Raw genomic sequence first — 24,438 nt, 5'->3', positions numbered from 1 at the left:
CAGCGCGCACACTCGTTGTCCATCTTTTCCCGGCTGCGCAAAATTTCGAATTTTGTATTTCAGTGCTGTGCAGTGTTGTGAAATTTCATACTTAGTTACTAAAGGTGTGCTAATTTGTGTTGTTCTTGCGTTTTATTGCCATGAAGTTTAGCAGATCCATTTCTATACAGGTAGGAGAATAACATACTTAGAGTTATTATTTATTTATAATTAAGGTTTTCTTTTACAATATAAGTTCATCGTTGCTAAGTATTAAGCGTACGTTCGCGGTCGCATTCACAAGAGATTAACCTTATTTATTAGTCCATTCTAATCAGAAGAGGGCATTATATTAAAGGATTATCTGTTAATCCTGTTTTATTGACTGCTTACTATGTTAGGTAATAATTATGTCAATTTAAATTACAGTTAATTAATATATTGCCAGATACTTAATGATGAAGAAAACGGCACAAACGTTTGTCGTCTCATGAATTCTTTAAAAACTTTTAAACGAATTTTTAAAATATTAAAATTTACATAAAGTTTAAAATCTTTTGCAAAAACTCCGACGACAAAAATATTAAATTTATAAGCTGATGTGCTTATAGAATATCAGCGCCATCTAGGAAACATCCAACTTTCTGCAATCAAACCCAGAACTTTAAGTTCCTAAGTAACAGAAAGTGCAAAAACCAAACTCACGACTAAGACGTGGAAACTACGTAGACAGTAGTATTTATTATTCGTACTAATATGTGTAGCTCATAACATTATTAAGTTGGTACATAAACCTTTTAAGCATTGCTTTACCACTCAAAGCGATAAATGTCATTTAAGCTCCCAAAATGGCCTGTATAATAAACTTGAAATGTTTATTTCCCTAAAATGCCATAAATCTCTGTTAATATTAGACTTTGCAGTTTAATCTAGATGTGTTAAACACTTAACGGCCGTGTTTGAGCTCTAATGATAGGAATATAGAATAATTCGGATAACGAGGCAAAATTTACAAATGTTGGAATTGTGAACGTGTTATTATTGAAAACTTCTATACATCTTATTTATTTTATTTTTCATCTATTATTCATATATATTTTAGATGTATATAACTAAAGTGTAATATATGAAATATAAATAAAATATTTACTATTATATAGTTCAATGCTTGTTAAAATTATATTTTAATACAGTTAAAACTATTGTTTTAACTGTATTAAAACTTCAGACAGTATAATTGTTTTTGCGAACTTTTTACAATCACTGCAAATAGACAGTATTGGGAGGACCAAGTAATTACTTTGATGTAGTATTTTCATTATTTACAACCATTATCTATTAAAAACGTAAAGACTTACTATTTCACATATTATATGCAGAAATAAAAACTGCGTCAAGCTCTTAAAATTATTTTATAGATAAATTTATAGAATGTAATCAACAGCTACAAAAAATGATTTTCTATTATCGATTAAAAATTAAAATTAACCACGCGGTTAAGCCGAGTAAAAAGCAAACAGTGTCGAGTGCTAAGCTACCGCTATCATTAAGCGGTTTTGGTTTGTAAACAACAGCTTTGAAAACTTTCTTCACACTCGGCCACACAAGTGTCTAGTGAATTTTCAAACGCAATTCGATAGATGTTTCCAAGAGGTACTTTTGACCATACAAATTATTTTTAGAATCCTATGTAAAAAAATTAATACGCTAGACATCTAGCAAAACTGTCTTGGCACAAAACACAGATAAATGCTTATAATTTATTAAATTTTCACTACATGATTATACTAAGAAATAAAAAATAATAACGAAATAATAAATTAAAAACCTAATAAGCAATTTGTCTGAACGTTATCATAAATTTGTTTTCACAAAGTAATTCATTAAAACAAACGTTAAATTCCACCACAACGACTTTTAGAAAATATTGTATGTTTTGTAGGAAAAATATATTAATGCTCATATTATTGAGAACAGGTGCATTGTAACATATTTTGTCTGTTATTATCAATATTACGCAATAAATTTAAATGACAAATAGAATTTCTTGTGATATTTGTTTCACTCTGTATTTTACAGAGTTATTCTTTTTTATTCTTAGATATTAATTGTGGAGTTTTCTTCTTGCTACGTCGGTAAATGAAGCTACGCTAAATGAAGTACTGAATGTAATAAACCAATACATATTCTTGATTTCAGTGCTTAAAATGTTATTAAATTTAAAAGTAAGGGAAAAGACGGAATTTTATAATTATATGAAGTATTACTTATACGACATATGAGATAGATGTAGAAGATTTAAATTGGTTTTTCTAAAAGTTTTTTTTTATAGCTCCATCCTATCCATCCAGAATCCTAATGCCATTGCAACAATCTATAAATAACTAATTAGTTGGATAAATATTCCTTATACTTTTAACCGTGATTGTACTATGGTTTGTTTAAGTCAGGCTCAGTGAAAAGTTAACTGACTTCTTGTTTAGTGGTTAGAGAAGTATCGTCGATTTTTAATAGCACCTCATTATACAATGACTCACTAATTTTAATTTTATTAGACACTCGGTATCTTTGTTCATATGATTCCGTTATTCAAGGAAACCGCTATTACTTGTGACTGTATTAGAAGGTCTTTATAATATTATAATGTTTTCCTATATATTAAAGATATATATAGAATTACAATATTTGTTTAGCTTTTTCTGGTTCAAAGAACTTTATTAAGTTGCCTAAACATATCTAATTGGGGCTTAAAGTAAGTTTTTAACATTATTAGTTGACTTTGTAGTTGATTTACCACTTACACACATAACTACTTCACGTTTCGATTTAACTTCTTTAACATATAAAAACGCAGTTCTTTACTTATTTTTTTTAGTTAACGCGATCTATGGATTGCTGCTGTGAAAATGGTTAATCCCTTATTGACTACACAATTTATAATTTTAATTAATAACAATAAGCGATAATTTAAAAATCAGAAGTTCTATACGTCTCATACTGTGATAAAAAAAGACACAATCCAATCAATCGTGACAATATAAACATTGAAAGTTTCCCACTAATAAATTGTTTAAAGAAGCACCCAATTTATTTAATGAAGTACAAACTATGTCTTTGATCTTCACCGTCGCCTACCAACACACCTAAACAACAACACAGATTTATTATTTTCTTATAAACAATTTTTATATATTATGACGATTGGTATGCATATAATTTATACTAGAGCTAGGAATGCGAGCATCCAATCAATTTGATAGAAATTCGTTGATAGAGCTGGAATCTCTTAAATGTACATTGCTTAGCTCATGTTAGTAAAATGAAGTCTGAATTGAAAAGAGGAATGATAGTTTTATGTCAGAGGATTTAGTCGTTTCTTTTTCTTTAGAACAGGGGACTAACGGACACTCGATGCCAGAGCACTCGCGTTGTGTTGCCGGCCTTTTAAGAATTTGTACGCTCTTTTGTTGAAAGACGAATCGAATAACATTACGAGGTCGAAATACATTTATATAGAAAATATCTGTTAAGAGACACCTTATATAGACTTGTAGCATTTTATAGAACGGTAGTGAAAATAGATAGAGGTATGAAAAAACGGGGAATTTCTATCTATCTATCAATATAGCTATGAAAACCCGGGGAGGGTTAACATTACCTCTGGCATCAAATTAGAAACAAAATATTACCCTCAGAAATCTCATTGCAAGTCAATGACCCGTCCATAAAAACTTCTAGACTTCAATTATCCATTTTAATTATAGATATGCAGTCATAAACCTTACGTACGTAGATATAAGAAATAGACTAAATGCAAATGTAAGCATGTAGACTTGTCTCCCACATTGTTATATCTCTAGGGATTAACTAATACTTTTTATAGTTATTAAATAGTCTCCTTATGTTCCGGAGTTATATTTAGTAAAAGAGTTGTACCATTTTAATTTAAATTACTTGAGGTGTTGTCTATAGGATTAAAGCAATAAATTAATAATTAATAAATAACAATCTGATTTTGTTAATTTGTCATTTGTTTTATATAATATATGTATCATAGACATCATCCTTCATATTGTGTTAATAAAGCGGAGATATTAATGGTTATTATGAAACAATGCTTTAAAGTTAATATTGTTCTTGTCGGCTATTTGCCTCTAACATAATTTACTACCTCGTATTTGGTTTAGACTTAGTTTGCCCATGTCAAAATAGTAAATAGTACTTTATCATGCATCACAACTTGGACAGTGTTGAGAGTGCAAACTGTTATGCAGTGCTTTGTCTACGACTCGTATTAGTAACGTTGATTGTTTGATATTGAACGAAAAATTTTTCTTCTGTAGTAGAAAGCAGTTCGCCTTGTCGCTCAGAAAGCCTATCTACTTAAGAAAAGAGTACCTCGAATTTTATTTAGTTTTTGGTAATAAATGAAAGTCGCAGGGTGCCAGGTCAGGACTGAATAGTGGATGACTCATTATCTCGACCTGCCATAGTCAAATATTCAACGGTTTAGTTCGTTTTGCTGTGTGCGCTGAAGCATTTTCGTGGTGAAGGAGGATACTGTATCGAGGGCGCTTCTTTCGAATTTTTTCCAAGATAACAGGCAAATAGCGATTAACATACCAGTCTGCAGTAACTGTCTTTCCATCTCCTAGCACAACTGTCGCAAAATGACCTTTCCAACCAAAGAATGAGGCAATAGTCTTTTTACCTTACGTCTTCCTTTCTTTAACACCCACTGAGCTGATTGTATTTTTCGTTTCGGGGTTTTAGCAGTATATCCAGCTTTGACGATATCAAATACAGCATTTGAGTCACCGCCGTTGAAATTATCTATCATTTGGTCAGCAGTCCATGTGAAGGTGTTTCTGGTTGTAGGTTAAATTATGGGGGATCCATCTGGTACAACGCTTCTTGACGCCCAAATGTTCGTGTAATATCTTTTGAAGTTGATTCATACCTATGCATGGGCTTGTCCTGCTGATAGATCACATTCTTATCTTCCTCTAACATGCGTCACACAGCACTGATTTTATCTTCGGTAGTCGCTGTTAAAGGACGTTCCTTACGCCGATCATAATTGAGATTGAACACGTTAAACCAATTTTAAATAGTGGCACGAGTCGACGCTTCATTAAGAGATACTAATCGCAGCATATCATAGCTTTTGTTGAATAAGCACACAACGAAAGTCATAATAAATTATTGATGGAAAATTTCACCTAATCTCGCGTAAGCTTAATTTTCAAGAGTTTAAGATTTCCCGCCAATTTATAAAAACAATTTATGACAATTGAATGCAATATTGAAATTTAAAAAAAAGTTTTCATTAATGTTTCTAACTGGCCAGTTCTCAACATTTTCAGTGTTACCCATGTAGAGCCACTGGTCGTTACAACCTACTGTTTTTATCTTTGGTGCATAAATGCTACATAGTGTATTCAACCAGAAGCAATTATTGTTTTAACGTGAATCAATCTGAGGACTTATTATATACTTACTTATTAATTAATTTAAATATTTAAATTAAATCACATGTGTTACCAAGTAAACTGGTTAACGATAGCGTTAAAATAAGATCACTTAACGCCATCTTCAATCGTTTTAAAATAGCCGAATCTAAATAGAGTGTCAGTCAGTGTGTCCTTGTTGCACTTTAATTATATCTTGTCACTCAAGAATAAAATAACAAAACCACTATCGATGCTATATCGATCGTCTTTGTCTGCAAGGTATGCTACACATTAGTGCAAAATTGAAGCCTCATTTACTAAGAAAGATTGATTGTGATAATTTTCAGATACGCTACTTAGGTAATCTTTACTTTCATAACCATCGAAGTAAGAAAATTTCTCTAAGAATATTTATTTATTTGGTAAGATAAATCGAACACTGGCTCTGTGATTGTAAAAGAGTTCTATGTAATGGTGGTCTACTGCTATCTGCTGCCAATATATATGCTGCCAATCTTGGCCCATGCGCGCCAAGGTGCCTTTAATGAAGTCAAAGGGCTTATAAACGGCTAAAAAGGGCTAAAACAACTCTTCTATTTCGGCATTTTTCTGAAACTACTTGTCGTCCTTAGAATTTACGCAATATTTTGCGTTACACCAGTAGCTTCTGCTTCTCGCGTCCAAGCTCTGCAGCCGCACATTAATCCTGATCTTTTAACAGTATTGTTTACACGAATTTCCATGTAGCTAACTATAAAGTGCATAACTATGTCAAATCATATAAAAACGTTCTAACAACTTTAAAGGCTTCTTTTACGGCTGATATTTGAAATGTCTACTTGCGTACATTACCGTAAACATTCGCGATAAAACCGATGGATCATTAATCATTATCCTCGTTATATTATTAATTACTCTGGCTGTTTAATACTTTACGAAACCCTTAGAAGGTTGCCTAATAATTATTATAGGCTTTGTGTAAGAACAATTATTGTTTTTTGTTTCATATAATTGATATAAGATGAAGGATTACGAACTAAATAAATACTAATTGTATAGTTTATATAACTTTATTTTTTATTTTATCAAAACGAATAAAAAAGTCATAAACCTTAAAGTAATATTTAAGTGTTCGAGTTTCCGTTACTAAATAATCCCTTGTAAATAAATTAAGATTATTCTAAGTTAATCTCGTGTTTGTCTATTCCTAATACAAACAAGAATTGCTTAAAGGGCGTGTCTACTTTTAGTCTCTAATGTTTTTCGTACTAAAATCATTACATATTTATGATTTTACTTTTGTCCTTAAAAAAATATGTCTAAATTGGTACATACATTTATATAGTATGACAACAATGACGTTTATAATATGTAATATTGTGATGAAATTAATATGAAACAGTGTGATTGTATTGTAATGTGTATGATTGTATACAAACCATAAATTTTAAAATATACATTTCAGTCTCGGCGAAGACCTAAACTAATTTATGGAGGACAATTTCTATAAATGATTTTACTTATCTACTGTTAAATATACCTTCATTTTAAGAAGTAAAAATACGGAAATGAAATTGTATATAATAAATAGTGAAGTCACACAGTTTTACTGCCATATAACCGTTCATGACAACATCATTACGGTTTTATCTGTCTCATAAAAATCTATACTCGTTTTGCTATTGAGTCGGAGTAGAGATTCATTTGCCAGTGGCCATCATTGCATTATGTTTATATTGAATTTTTCATGCAAGACTCTAGAATATCTAAAAGTAGAATGCTGTCGGTAATCCCAGCGCGCCTGCTCGACCCACCGAGTACTGCCTAGCGCACTTCCACCTACATTACAGCATATTGAAAAAAAAATGTTAACGGTAACATAGGAAATGCTTTTATTAGAGAATGTGTGTAATATTTATACACATGCATTTCTGCCAATTGTGAGCAATTCCTATTAGTGGATCATAGGTTTAAAATTGGCAAAACTTCAATACGCTACTGACCAGATAATCTCGATAATCTTATATTTTACTATGTCCAGAATTACACGCGGATTACCGTCCGTAAGATAGTCGTGACACATAGGCAAGTCTTTATTATAAACCCAGAAGCCCTAAATTCGAACGGTGAATCATTATTTGAATAAGAATAAAATGCACTAGAACCTCTGCTATACATAATATTTTCTTTTCATTTCATGAAACTATTATAAAAACGTAACAATTAATTTGTGAAATCAAATACTCCCTTAAAACGAGAGCTCACAAAAATTGATTAATTTACTTTACTCCTCATTGTTCGGCGTTTGATTTAAAGACATATAAGGAAAAATTAAACAAATAATAGCATAATCAACCCCCCACAGAGAATACAAAGTAATAGACAAGTAGAGCAGACTATAGATAATATTAATACGATCAGAGCAACCAGTTCTGATTAATATTTACTATAAAGTTGTTTTTAATTAATATTCGCTGTAAATTAACATGCAACGAACCCGTGTGAACTGGTTTAACGAAGATGAAAGTACATGTTGCAATTAAGAATTTATTCTGTTTATTTTCAAATTATCAAATGCGACTCAGGCTTTTATGGTTTAGTAAGAAGATCCCATTCCATCACTTGTTTATTTAGACCTGGTGTGTCTGACACGCATCGATTTTTTTACTCAAAGACATGCAAAACTTTACCGTACGAGCATGTGTTTTATTAAACAAATCAGGACAAAGGAAATAAGGATAAATCTTCAGTAATCGTCTGCGTGCCCAAGATTACACAACGCGTTTCACGGTGAAATAGCGACGCCGTGTAACCCAAGGCGACAAAGATGGGCTGCGGCATACAACTCCCTGGCTCCTCTTATTTCCCTCCCTTCCCTCAGCTGTAGTCTGAACGTGGTGATGGTGGAACACCCGGCGCCTGTCACATCACCTCATCATGAACACCTGTCATTTCCCTCCTGCCCAATTTCTAATTGCTTGGTGTCTTCGGTTAATATCCAATATAGCTTTAGGTGACCCTGCAGTGTTGGTACAGGGCCAAGGCTGGATGGACAACCTTAGGGTTGAGAATCACTGACCAGAATCACAAGACTTTATGGTAAAAGTTTTAATTTCATTTATTATTATATAATGTATAAGATACATAAGCAAACCTTTGAAATTTACATTTAACTGATATATAAAATGTCCGATTTAGCTGTAACATAATATAAAGTAAGTGTCCTTAAGTTACATCCTGCCTTTCTATCTTAGTTTTATTTAACAACCCTTAGAGATAAAACTTGATTAAATTGATTACACGATGTTTACATAATATATGCATATGGTATGATGCAGCATCCAGACGCCAGTAATGCGTTTTCTATTTAGTCTTACAGAAATTACGAGACCCAAAAGGTACCTTTCTCGTATTGTTTTATTGATAAGACATGGAGGTTATCAGCCTTCACAAACTTTAATCTTTGGATTACACAGTTTGCTGACACTTGTAATTAAAGTTTCATTAATATCTAACAGAAAAAATCAAGTGTTCCTTATTATTTTTTATTGCGGGCAAATATAAATTAGTTATTAAAGAACAACATATTTTATACACCACTAGCAGACTCGGCCAAGCGTTGCTGTGGCTAAGGTTTTTGTTATATTACATAGTAGTAAATTAATCAAGGGAAACCGTAGGAGAACTTATGTGAAACGTTGGTACCACGACACGGACTTAAACTAAACTACCTTTAACTCAGCGCCATCTGTTAGAATTGTATCAAATAATAAATAAATAATTTGCAATAAAATAAAATTGCGACTATAATTAAAGATCTTACCTATCCTATCTCTCAAGTTGGATCGAACTGCACATGGTGTGCGAATTTTATTATAATCGGTTAATTGGTTTAGGAGTCCATTGAGGACAAACATTGTGACACGAGATTTATATATATATATTAAGATTTGTCATTTAGTCTTTTATTATGATTTTATTTTATAAATTCTTCTTTATTCATCTTCAGAAGCTTAAATTACTCTCCTCTTTATTTTCTCTTTAAAGTGCCAGCTCCATTCGAATGTTGGTGCTGATCATTGTCTAATAACATTTTGGGTGCAATATCTTTATATTATATTTAATTCACTTGTTACATTAAAATGAAAGGAACCCTGGGAAAATATTAATTAAGGTGATTTGATTTTTTCTCGACAGGAAATGTAAATAAGTGGTCTTAAATTACGTCCAATTTTAAATTAATTGCCATCTACCAGGCTTTTCTTGCACGCGATTCTCAGACCCCTGCCAGGTTCTTATTTCATGACGCATTTGCCAATAGGAATTATGATAATATATTGACGGGTACAATATTAAATAGAAATGAAACCACTTAGAGGAAAGTTCAGTTCAGTGAAGTAAGAGAGTTTAGAGTTGTCGAATTTAAAAATAACTATATATCTAAAACTATTGTATCTCAGCTTCAACGAATGGCACACTCGTTAAAAATCTATAAACCTAAGTGCGGTACCAGTAGTTGCCTGCCTTGAACCTGCTAACAAGTAGACTAATGCGGTATTTACTAAGTAAGTATTTAGTAAGTAGTACGAGTAGTAATACATTTATAGTAAAAAAAGTGCGTGTGTACAAAGTACACTTGTACGAAGTCAAACTTCTTTGTAAATTCATTATTATAAGGTAAAAGCTGCATCATATGATCACTCCGCGTGTGTAAACAGTGTGAATATATAAATAAATAAATTCGTGAAAATGTCATCTAAAGTTCTAATATGTAACTACTAAACAAATACATCGACCATCAGCATAAATTTTTCTTGATACCTCTTTCTCACTCTCTCTCAATCGGTCTGAATCGCTGTCTCACTTTTCTTTGACAAAAACGCTGCAATTCTTTGTGACTTTTCATCCGTAAAAAAATTGCCCTCATGCGCCTAAAGAAGTTTCACTTCAAAACGTCTAAAGATATACTACTTACAACCTTATTTTTTTGTTTTACACGTCCGAGTCCCGTATGTTGTTATAAAGGAAAAACATACTAAGGGTAACAAGTAAGACGAGATTGCCTCGACACTATCATTTGCGAGTGATAAACCAACAGAATGGGAGATTGACGCGTTTTTAACAAGTTTATGCATTATTCATGTTCTGCTCGCGCGCAGGAGGTAATCACTATGCGGTGCGCAGGGCTGTAAATTTTGTTGACACTTTAACATCTATTTTCTAACATAAATACTATGATATTTGAATGTGAGATAGGTATGTTAAAGATTACTTTTTCGAAATTCGTATTTATTATTAATTTTAGTTATTTTTATTACTTATGTAATCCAGCAGTGATTGTTGGCCAGGGTTTGGTATTCCATCCAATAAATCTTTTGATGGCTGGTGAAATTTGTGCTTGTTGGAAGAAACTTCCTCTCATAAATAAGAGGTGAAATATCCTCTTTCAGTTTAGCTTATCAGTACTTGACAGTCAGCGGCATTTTAGTAATAATCTAGATATTATTTCATACAGGAAATCTCTTTACTAAAAACATATCTTGCTCTTTGTCTATATCCAATTCTATCAATGGAGGCTCTATTCCAAGAGATGCCGTTAAACGTCAATTGTCAATGGCCCTACGTATTTGCATCTCTGTATTTATATTCCAATAGCACGGGCTGTATGTCTTCTAAACATAGCACGTGCTTGGATTCTTACACCCTTGTCTCATAAATCAATGAGACAAAGAATATATTTGAAATTTCTTACCTACGAGCCAATCTGCGAACAGAAATATAGGTACATAAAATACAAAATATTGAATAATCTGATTCAATTTTACAACAGTTGTCAAAACAAAATAAGCACATTTCTTAAGTCTCTTTTATGCAATACACAGCCCTAAAAGCGATAACATTAAAATCACTGGATAATATCAGAGGGTAATTGCACCGCTGCGCCTACGCCGAATTCACATGCGGTTATACGTGTGTGCATGACACATACCGACAGGTGTCCATGACATTGAGTTGAGAATTCATCTTCATTCTACTATCTCGAGATCCTAGACCTATCATATAAAAATGTTCGTAAGAGTTAATCGAATTTAATTTTTGAATTGGGCATTCAGTAGTTATTAGCCAAAAGATATATTTTCTAAGCTATTAAAAAGGATTTTTTTATTTTAACCTGTACTTATTAAGTATAGATGTCACTACAATATCATATTATGATATTGTAGTGACATCATATTCACAATCATATTGTATTTGTGTATTGTAGTTATAACAGTTTGCTTTGTTCGTAATAAATTAAATATATTTATTCACTGAATTTTTATTAAAGTAAAACAAAAACAAGACATTACTAATATTGGTTTCATCCTACATAGTTCTTACAGTAATTAGTATCTTAAATGTTTTGTAAAGTATTGTAAAAGTATTTTAACTGCAAGAAGTTGTTATAGCAGTAAGACCACCCATTTTCATCCGCTGTCTACTATTATTTTTATCTATTTACATGATAATTGTTTATCGAGAAATTTCGGTATTTCGCTACTTTATTCAGGAAAATATTTTTATAAGTTCAGTAAATAAAAAATGAGTATTATTACATGTCATCCTACCTAATTAAAATTTAATCAGATTCTTCATTAGTGTTTTCACGACTTAATACTATCATGATTCAAAAAGTCACGTGTTTTGATAAAAATTAAGAATGAATAAAAAAAAGTAACCTATTTGCATGTATTTGTTCAATATGGTGTTGAGACAATAAGAAAACAATAGTCGAAATCGTATACAAAATAAAATTAAATCTTTTTAGATCTGAATCACATATTTCTGTATCTGTTTCATGATCATTTGTCGATCTAATAGCCAAGTAGGTGATCAGCCTCCTGAGCTTGCCATACCTTCGACTTTTAGGGTCTAAGGAAAGCCGGTTTCCTTACGAAGTTTTCCTTTACCGTCCAAGCGAATTTTAATTGCGCCCAAAGACAGTCCATTGGTGCACAGCCGGGGATCGAACCACGACCTCAGGGATGAGAGTCGCACGCTGAAGCCACTACGCCAACACTGCTCGATAATAAAAGAATACGGTATATGAAGTTAAATTAATAAGTTCAATTAATTTTTTATTTCAACTTGGGAAGACGTAAATCAAACCTTTCTATAACCTTACGTTATGAACAGCCCTAAGTAAAGCTTACTTAAAACTTCAAAGTATAAATGGCACATGGCTCGATTCACTATATTATGTTCATACAACATAGCGATTCTATTCACTCGCCTCCCAGACCGATCGGACCACCTTTTGGCGATAATCCAATTAAATGTGACAAGAAATGTCTGAGATTCTGCAAATAACCGTAACAGTGATCAATAGCTTTAAAAACACGGTGGATTCTAGGAAATCGTAGTAAAAATATAAATAGCTGTATCTGATGATATTTTTAAAGATATAAATGAGACGTTGATAAGAGGCGAGTGTATTATTTAAATGGTAGGTTAAGGTTTTACGTCATCTTTCTATAGTTTTTAGATGAGGGAGAGATGCTGGCGCAATTAATTTACGCAATTATAAATGCATCATTTAATTTTTATAATCTAGACTTGAATACTAGGGTTATTAATAGATATTAGTGCATAGCCGGGATAATGTGCATAAATTTAAAATATTATACTTAAATGAATCATTTTTTTTATAATTACTGATATTTTTGTAAGCCCTTTATAATAATCTTCAGATCAAACATACTTTAAAGTCACATGAGAAAAAACGATTTTTTTAAAGTAACGTATGTATCAAAAATCACTTATTAGGTATTTCACTACGTTACTAAGAATGTAAGACAAGAATTTAAAGCGGTCGTTTGAACTAAATACTATTGCGCGATCTGTTGGAATTCATGAGTACAATCTCGTGTTTACTATACTAATAAATTAATTGAAAACAAAAGTATTACTACTTAACTCTATGAAGACATAAATTGTATACAACTCCAGTTCTGCCTATTCTCGTTAAATTCTGTAATGTAGCTAATTCTAACAAAAATAGTAAAAATAAGGCAACGGATATGTAATGACAAAAGTCATTACTATATTAATCATAATATCATATCTGTGTTAAATTAAAAGGACCCTACGATCTTTATACGATATTTATTTATTCTGATATCATGACATCCTAAACCAGATTTTGATTTGACTGCATTTTTTAAATAATGTTTTATTTACCATCAGTATCTTTACAATACTCAAAATGAAAAATGGAAAAATAAAAAGTTGAACCAAATTTAAAAGGTTTGGTCCCTGTGGCAGTGTACCTACCTACCTACCTAGTTTGTTGGTCTAATCCATAATGTCACTATCTGAGTTCTCCAAAATAATTCTAACAATTTAAGGATTGACATCAAAATGATGATGATTATATTTGCCCCTTCAAAACTAAAGGTTATTACTTAAACTATAGAATAGTCAACCTGTAGTATAACAATTTATTAAGTGTAGTCTAAACAAAATCAACTAACCTTATTAAATAACTAGGCTCCACAGTCATTTTATGTTTCTACTAATCAAATTATGCGCATAATTATCTTATGTTTCTGCCCCAATTATAGCAAGCCTCTTTATTTACGGCTATCGGCGAAATTACTATGTACCTGAATAGTATGTGACAATCCTAGTTATATGGTAATGGTTTTCTAATATGCGAAAGTAAGGCAGCATATTATTTTACAATGAGCCTTCTACATCATTTTTAATTTACTTTTCATTGAACTTTTGTTTAATATTCCCCGCCCTATTGGTTCGTAGATATCATCAACGCACGGTGGGACCTAGAGTATTATTTCTTGAATTGTTGTTCGGATTAATGGGCTTCGTTTCATCATTGGACTTCGAGGCATAATACGAAATTCCATCACCTCGACAGCCGTCTTTCCGTGACTGAGCATTTTTAAGGCAGCTCTATGGCTTGAGCTGCCCCTCCGGCAAGGCACTCGCGAGCCCCCTGCCCGTTTGTTACCTAACTAAAAAAAATTGTTTGAAACACAAAGTTTATACATATTGTTATAATATTTTCAAGTATTATTTATATTATCAACACATTATCATGCCCAAGCTAGCGGCAATACTCTGAACTATCATCTGAGCTATCCAGAGATATATATGAAATTTTAGCGCAGTTGTCAGCACGGTTGACCTGAGCAAAATAAGCGCTTCTAGATGACCTATACCAATAAGTCAACCTCTGACACTGATAGAGCTATCATGATTTTTTTGTTGCATTACCGTTATTAAGTGCCATTAATAAAGAATTGTTTGATAATATTATTTACGAGTCATCAAAGCCGTAAATAATATCATCAAAACTCATAATAGTGATTTGTGTTTTTATTATTCATTTATGAACATTTATTTGTCAAATACCACCACGAATAATGGATCAAGTTATTAGCAAATCCGTTTTTCCGTAATTTGCAAAATCCGTTTTTATTGCATCATTTATCACATTTTTTGAATTAAATTATAAAGCTGGGTCCAACGTATTTTATTTAAAACTTTGAAAGATCACAGAGAAATGTTACTTTAATTATTTTTTTTATAAAGGGTTTTCAATAAAAAATCTTGGCTCAGTAGTTTCAGCGTGCGACTGTCATACCTGAGGTCGTCGGTTCGATCCCCGGTTGTACACCGTGGGTGACTTTCTTTCTATGTGCGCATTTAACATTCCCTGGAACGGTAAAGAAAAATATAGTGAGGCAACCGGCTTGCTTTAGACCCAAATAGTTGACGGTATGCTTCAGACAAATGATCATCAAACTGATACAGAAATCTGAAGGCGAGACCTAAAAAAGTTGTAGCGCCACTGATATTTTTTTAATATTGCGATGAAACAAAACACCATCGTTTTGTTTAAAAATACTTATTTAATTTTCCGTATAGAAACGCAGGGATAAACATTAATAATTAATATATATACGGAAATGGTTCAAATTATTAACCTACCAAAAGAATTGAACACGTCCTAATTATAAATGAATAGCGCAGAGGTAATAAATACAGTACTTTATGAACGTGTTGGTGTCGTAATTAGGTGAAAGTTGGATATAGGCTCCCGTTACTGTCACCATGCGATGAGGAGATAGAATTGGTGATCTACGGAGCTAGGGTCAATAGAACTATTATTGTCAAGACCTTTATGCTGTTATAGGAGGCCGATCTTTTGGAACTTCGATTGCTTCTAAAGTTATTTTTCTATACAATTTCTTGTTTTCGTTAATAAATATTATTTATGCTATTGATAGATTTATTGATATGATGATAATAATGTTATATAAATAATGTTATTTGTTGTTCAAAATGGTCCCGCACCTACCATGGACTTTAGGCCGAAAAATACATGGTTGGGTATATCAATTATTTTATTAAGTGATTATGCTTACAAGACATTCTAATCACGAAATCAAATTTGACGGTTTTTTTTCTATGCCGACTAGGCAAGTTTACAAAAATATTGCTTTTTATCTACGTTTATATGATGAAGAAATGAATGATTTACGATATTAAAAATATATGAAAAAAATATTAATTTCTTTCTTTTTTTTTATAGAACAGGGAGCAAACGGGCAGGAGGCTCACCTGCTGTTAAGTGATACCGCCGCGCCCATGGACACTCTCAATGCCAGAGGGCTCACGAGTGCGTTGCCGGCCTTTTAAGAATTGGTTTTATTCATTTCATTCGGATTACAGAACTCTATCCACAAAACATCGTACACCATTACTATACAATCCATTAAGTACAATTTTTTCTATGGTTTAACAATGTCTATAAATCTGGACAACACAAGCGAGTAGACAACACTTGTTGAAATGTTTAGAAAACAGGATTTCACTAATAATTCCAAATATATGATGTCTATTACACTTCAGTATTAATACAAGTTAACAATATACATATTCAAATTTGGTTGGAACAATAAATTACTAAGCAAAATTTAATTAAATCATTAGGCAATTCTTTGAAACAGTAACATTGTCAAAACACCCGGCTGCCGGCGTGCTTATCATAAATCTGATAATGTTCAGTGTCGTGTACTAAGCGTTTGATTGGTTTCATTAAAATAATATATTATGCAACTAGTTTCCCCCCGTGGTCCTACTTGGTCAATCTTATAAATTGTAGATTAGTTATTTGTTTAGTAATTAGTGATTGATGCTACTTAGATATTGAAGAAGAGGTTTAATTATGAATTTCATATTCAATGTAGACCGAGTTGATTCCTTGGCCTTGTGTAGAGATGTGGGGTCTCTCTATATTTTGTACCGTACTGAAACTTTCTATGGAGTTCAGAAGAGTTGCTCATCCGTAGCGCTAGTTTCGCAACCTTGGAATCACGCGGTACAGTTACCAATAATAATGAAAGCGAAAATTTGAAAACACATTGATGTAGTCTGCTTTACCGCCACGTTTTATATGTTAAAATATTTAAACTTGTAATTTAATCGTGTATGTACTTCAATAAGCTTTAAAAGCAATTACTATTATACATAACTAGAAATGTTGCTTGTTTTATTTGAATTCTATTCAAATACTATTAAAGTGGTAATTTATACGCTTATATTCAACATGTATATATAACATTTATACAATTCTTATTAATTTACTACACTATCTTTCAACCTTTTATAAAAAATGTGGAAGCTTATATGGCGCAGATGTGACTGGCCACAGGGATTCTGGACACTTTTAACATAGATTCAATCTAAAATCAAGTCCCGCGTGCGACTGTGACAAAAAAACTGAATGAGATTTAACACTCCCTGTCTGCCTAGTGCCTAGCTTCTCAAAGACAGATCTGCCTGATCGCGTGTCTGATAGATTAGTATGTAGGGGTCCTATGTATTAAAAAAAAGAGTACGTTACAAAAGCAACGGAAGCAATAAAAGTTCTTTAAATGTCCAAAGTTTCATTATAAATAAAAAATACTTGAGCTTTATGTATTTAAAAAAGGACCTGCAATAGATCTCCATTAGGCAATGGTTTGCATTGTTGGAGGATGGGCTTTTCAATTAAAAAAAAAAACTAAGTAATCGGCATGCATTATACCCAAATAAGACGACGTGTGTCGGGCACAGAAGGAGGGCTGATCACCTGTAGGTGATAACAGAAAAACCAAACCCATTAGAAAAACAAATGATAACCAAATCGATACAGATCTAATCTAGGCAGTTGCGCCAAATCTAAAAAGTTGTATCGTTACTAGCTTTAATATTTATGTATGCATGAAGGTACCTTAGAAAACCTTAAACTTACATTATTCTTCTGTTAAACCGTGCCGTGGAAGACGGTGTAGGCGTGTTTTTATTTTTTCTCAATTAACGCTAATTAGTTGTTAAGTTATACCATTAGCGAGATTAACGATGTATTTAATAACGCATTTTTATGTATCTACATTTATTTGAGTAAAAAGCTCGCGTAATACATTCATCATTCGATTGGAATTAACATACAGTTGAATATTTATGTTTGTTATCTTTGCATTTGATGCACTTTTAAACGATAGATGTTGATTGGAGATTGATTTTTTTGAAATATTTCAACATCTTAAATTGTAAATAGCGGTAATTTTGATGTTATTAATACATACCTACGTAGTAATAGAAATAATAATAAAAAAATTCAATCGAATTCAAAAAGTTTGTCCTCTGTGGCAGTGTACCTTTTATGCTGGCAGCATTTCAATGGCACCAGCTCTGGGTTCACCGGAACTATCTACCAGGCGCCTTCTAAAAATCTTTAATAAGCGCCTGTGCAACAAAGGGAATCAAACCAAAGTTGGTATTATTTTGTGCATTGATTTAAAACAGCTAGCACGGAATATAAAAATATTTGTTCTATTTATTAAAGAAAAACAAAAATAACAAATTAATCAATAAACATCTTTTACGGAACTATAACACTATAATTTACTAACACTATTAATTCAAACTTTTCAAAAAGTTCTCTTACGTAATTGTTCAAGTCAATGCATTTGTGCAAACCAATTATAGCGTTCAAGTCAATTGAAGCAAGTAAAACCGCAAATTGGCGAGTGTTTTCATTTATTTTACGGGTTAGGCCTCGGTAATGACCTTATTGTGTGGAGCCAGGAGCTGGAACAGGCCACAAATAGTCCAGGGGTCATGGAAGTTGAAACTATTTAATCGTACTAACACACTGACTGAGTATGCAATGTTAATTATGTGTTATGGTGCTAGCACGTTATTCTTTGATTTGATTATTAAAATCAAATATATTTTGTTCACACATATAACACAAAAAAATGTTTCTAAATTATTTACTGCCAGTTCTCAATTCAAGCGCAAGGGGCTGGCCTAGCGTAATATTAAGTTAATTATTACATTAATATAAATAGTACTGATGTGGTTTCTTTGTCGTGTCTCAACACGATTAGCATTAATTCAAGAATAAACCATATATAACCTACCACATATATTATTTGCATTTATTTACCTAATGCATGGGTTTCGCAGTAATCCTACTAATAAATTATTTAAATGCAAAATGTGATCTTATAGTACATATATGCTGTATCGCTTTTGTTATTATATTTTTAAGTTCCTATAGTACTAACAGAACTATAAAAATATGTACGACAAAGAACAATTCGGTGGCCGTTACACAAAATAATAAGCCCTATATATACTAATAGGAAGAAAGGCGGAATTACCAGTCGTATGGATAATAAGGATAAAATTAGTAAGGGGATAAATAGAGAGACTGATAATATAGTAACTTATTAAGCTTAAGCTTAAGCTTCTATGCCTTTAAAGTATGCAAGAGGAACTTATAAAATTGGTTGTTGGGCGTAGCAGAATTCAAAATGAGTTTCTAGCATACAGATAAAGATACACAGATCACCCATATCAAAACTTATTGTATGCAATAATGTATGGATTGCAGCTGTCTGTACTATAGGAGCAAGTCTTGATTGCGCCACATACAAAGTATTAAAATCGATTAGCATAGCCGAGGTGAGAATGCACGTCCTGACTCCTCAGAATCAGAACCGATTCCTTAACTGCTAACTGCTGCGAGGATTACTAAATTATTTAACTACGTATTAGGTATATAAACTGTTTATAGCGTATAAAATATCAGTGGCGCTAGACGTTTTTTTTTTAGATCTCGGCCTCAAATTTCTGTTTCGTGATAATTTGTTAATTTAATAGGCACCTGTGCCTGACATCCCATACTAGATAGAAAGAAAATAATAAGAAAGACATAGAAAAAAAGTCCATTTATTCATTTAGGCAACACAATCTAAACTTATAAACTTCAATAAAAAAAATAGATATAAAACTTCTAATTTTACATTTACTGCCAATTATCAACTCAAGGGACAACGGAAGAGAAGAACTGGAAGCCAACTCTCCGACACTATTTTTTTGATAGTCGTACGCTATTATTATTATATTGCGTATAAAATTCCAACTAAATATGCAAAATTATTTTAAGGCATTCAATATAAATTTTTAAAATAAATATAGCCATTAATATTTATTAGTCTCCATTACGACTCTGAAAGTCTCATTACTCACCAAAAATACACTTTCAGACTATTTTCTAACGTGTGATAAACGTATGATCGTTTTAAATAACAGCGGTATAAATTGTATGTGAATAAAATTGTCGTCGAATTGTGAGAGAAATGGCTTTAGTCTAGACTTGAATTAATATAAATAATTATTCTATTTTCTACTGACCTAATGCACCAAGGTTAAAGACTGTATGCATATTTCGTGTCGATTTGGAATTCACTAATTATCGTTAAATAATTATAAGTTATTTAACATCAGCTTCAATCCAGTAAAAAAGGGTTTTCTTTAGATTTTTTGTATTTAAGACATCTGTCAGGTCCGCTGTTTTTTTTAATAAAGATCTCTTAGGTATGTTTGTTGTCTCTAAAATATATTATTGTTGTCTTAGAGAGGTATCAGTAGAAATATAATAAAGACTTTTCAGATGTGTATTTGATTTTACTTTCAGTCTTCTTTAAATTAAAACAATTGAAGTTTTCATTATTGATAATCCTACATTTGGCATGCTTTAAAGACTTTAGGCGTAGAGGGACCCAGTTAGCATATAGATTATTTTTATCGATGTTATTAAGATGAAAATTATATGTAGGACGTAGCAGCAAAAGGTGTCAGGATTCAGTAATAACTCACCCTGCCAAAACTCAGCGAAGTGCAGACAAAATAAATCGTCGTACCGTGACACAATTTAATTATAACACATCATTGTAAGCATAAGTATATTTATAAATCCATGCTTTATGAAAATTTAAAAGAACAAGCTGAATAAGAATATATGATGAAGAATTTGGGAATTGTTGTGGATCAAAAAAAAAAACTTATAGTGTGGGACTTTTATTACTTACTATTAAAAGTCCCTTCACTCTCTATATTATTAACGTGTAACTTATTATGATGAATAATTGACAGTATTTCAACATCAAAAGGAAATGTAACGCTTTTTCGAAATTAAAAATACAATTAAAAGCACAAATATAGAGATTTTTAAGTATTTAAGTTTCTTTATAACTCGTGCATTTTTTGGGTTAATAATACAAGTACTTTTAAATGAATACTGATAATTTAGTTTTAATAACGTAACGTATAAAATAAAATAATGTGTGCGTGTAGTGTACACACATACATTTTAAAACTTCATAATGACCTTCTTTTTTGAAAAAAATATCTACTATTTGCAACAGAAATTGGTTAAATAAAGATAAATTAGTGATTTTTTTAATTAAATAAAAAAATTAAACACATATAAACTGAAATATTTTATATATTTTATGAAAATTAATTAACAAATTTTTACAGAATTAGAAAAAGAATTTCAGTAATGGGAGTAGATATATTACTATCATTGTTATCGTTATTATTTATTTTTGTTTTTAATACCTTTGAATCAACCGTGGTAGTGACAAGAAGAAGACGGAACGCAAAAATGTGACGCGTAACCGAAACATGTGACGGGTAACCGAAAAATGTGAAGGTAATTTTTTTTCAACGCCGATTAAAAAGTTTCACTTCAAAAATATTGTTAATACTTAAAAAGTTCCCGAACCTTATTTATCTGAAACTAATTTACTAACAAAAACACAAATTAGTTTGTCATGTCACGCAGTTAATTTGGCATGACTTCAACGTCACTTCAACGTATGTTTTGACATAAATGTTCAGAGTTAAATTAACTTTTGACTTATTGTTCGTATAATTAAGAGTTATAGCACTTTAAAGATGCAATGAAATGAACACACCGCACTGTAATCACTGTTAAAATTGCTGAACGTTAAGTATTTTCTCTAATTTCTTTTAATAAAAATTACTCGTTTGCAAGGTAAGCGAAGTTTTCGTTCATAATTTCGTTTTGAGTAGTTATCATTCATGAATTTATTAATTATTTTTTATATTATTAACAAATTTACCTAGTTAATGAGGAATTGTTAATTCAAAGTTGTACATATAACAAATATAATAAGTACTCTGGACGCAGGTACCTAGGTTTTGTGATCATTTGTTTTTTGTAAGACGCATGTGCCTTATACGAAAATGCTCAAAAGCGTGAGCGAGCGATGAGCGTCTAGAATTCTACATTAATTGTTTCCTTTACATTTATTTAAGTGATTGTACCTATCTAAGAACACTTTATGATGTGAATATGAATACATTAATATGGCGTTATAATGACACTGTATTATTATATCAATTAAATGGCAGGTTTACGACATTTGCCGGTTTTAATAGCGTTTTATAACGATAGTAGTTATTTGCAAAATACGGTTCTCAAAAGCGAAAATTTATATGTATTAGGTACATAGGTACATATCGTTTACCAAATACTTATGAGCTAAATTGTTATATAAATGTTTCTATGTGTCCTATGACTTACTACTGATCAAATATAGCATACGGTTTTGGATTACAAAATATTTTCAATTTAATCCACTAAAATAAGAGGGAGATAGTTTTATACTTAAAAACATATTTCTATCTCATTCTCCGTTTTTTGTCTCCGACCTCCGTATCTGCCGTTTTTTGGAAAAGGCCTCTTCCAAATCCCGCTATTCCTGTCTGCACTGAGCCACTCTCTGCCATAAAAGAGGCAAAGTGTCAAAGCGTAAATTTCCTAATTGAGTCCTAAAATGGTGTGTGTGTAAGGGGTAATGTGTGTGTAAATTGGTGCGTGAGCACCCAACGTAGTTAACCTCAACCAGTACAGTTTACAGACCATAAATAACACTAGTTACGTTTACGAGTACATAAGGAAATTGGTGGTATTAAGATTTTCATTCACTTTCACTAATTTAGCCAGGTGTCATGGATCAGCTGACAGACACGACGTTTATGTGCTAATAATATCGTTAACTAGCTTTCATATTATTATAATTGGTATGTCTGAAGACAAGGTAGTATAAGAGATTTATAGCGAATTCATTATGAACAGGTATACTAAAGGTATACAGAACTTGTGAGAAGGTTTATTCGTATGAGTGTGCTCGCGTAATTTAAAGGATTATTGTAATGTACTGTACGGTAAAGTACTCGGTTCTCTTATACACATACGTCATATACTGTGACATTTATAATGATTTGTATAAATTATTTCGTTCATATATTGTATAAATCATTTTCGTTATATGGGGTCATACCAGCGGATTATACGATTATCCTACAACGCTATATCGCGGAACCTATCTATCGTGTTATAGGAGGGAATACTGTATTGGCCTCCTGACGCGTTTGTCTTACATATGGCTATAGGATGAAGTAGATATTTCCCCTCATTTTCGTTCGTCATTATACTTTATTGGCAGGTGATTTTCAAACTACTGTGACCACTAAAATATTTCATTCCACATACAGTACATTGTTACTCAAGATAAGTCTAAAGATACAAAGATTCTCCATTATCCGCGTATCGGCAGTTCGTAGGAACATTATTCCCTACTAGGAAATGTTTTTAATATGTAATGTCAATATTATCTGAATCCAGTTAAACGTAACACCGTTCATGCTTTCTTCGAACTTACATTTATGCAAAGACTATTTTGTATACAGAAGCACCATACCTCAAAATATATCATGAGTTTTATGATAGTAAAGTATTGGTTTATTTAATCCAGTACATCGATGTTTTTTTTCGCTACAGTTCATCAGTATGGCGATATTGAAAAACGAAGGAAAAGGGGTTTAAAAAAAACATAAATCAAAGTATTTTTACTTGTCTTCTATCATTATTTATCGATAATAAAAATAAAATTATCGACATTGACAAGTTTTTAAGAATCTTGTGTGACATGTCATATTTAGTCGTTTGGACGGCTTGAGCATCGGGCCTTCCCAGGAATTTCACAAGAAAATTCACGATAATATACAGGTAAAGGATGGTTCTTTGCTTCGAAATACTATTTATTATTTAATCTATGGTAAAATAGTCGCAGACATGCCGGATCCATCCATATATCAATCGGACGCAATCCACCGACATTTATTTACACCACGTATTTACCGCGCTATTTTAGGAGTAAATCTGTACCCGTTTTTGGATGTTGTTGTTAACAGATACTGGAGGTGTTTTTGTACAGCTTTCCTCTGCCAATATTGAGAATTAACTCATGTTATGATCCTTACATCTTAACTAAAATAATGCCAATGGTACACAAGATGTGATTATCAAGTAAATAACTATGATAATCAATTATTATTAAACGGACAATTATTGTACTAATAGCACTAAAAGGTGTCGAATAGATGGTATGATTTTAAGGTAAAAACTTGAACTTAAGCGTTTAGACGTGTCTCAATTCTTTTAAGCACTAGCTTAAGCTAATCTCAAGAAGGAAGCATTATAGTGTTAGCTGCGATGTAATGAAAGCTTAATGTATTACGCAATGCAATGGCTGAACAGAGCTTCAAAAGCTATAAAAGCCGCTTAAATAAA

At 31.8% G+C, this 24,438-nt stretch overlaps 1 protein-coding gene across 1 annotated transcript in view; it reads left to right on the top strand.

Moving 5' to 3' along the window:
* The window catches only part of LOC111003515, a 129,297-nt gene continuing 104,859 nt past the window's right edge, over positions 1–24,438 (top strand). The window contains exon 1 of the mRNA XM_022274054.2: positions 1–170. The gene's annotated coding sequence lies outside the window, so the exon portion shown is untranslated. The remainder of the gene's footprint in view (positions 171–24,438) is intronic.

This window comes from Pieris rapae, chromosome 5, assembly GCF_905147795.1.
Source record: "Pieris rapae chromosome 5, ilPieRapa1.1, whole genome shotgun sequence".
NCBI lineage: Eukaryota > Metazoa > Arthropoda > Insecta > Lepidoptera > Pieridae > Pieris > Pieris rapae.
This window is presented reverse-complemented; position numbering and strand designations above follow the sequence as displayed.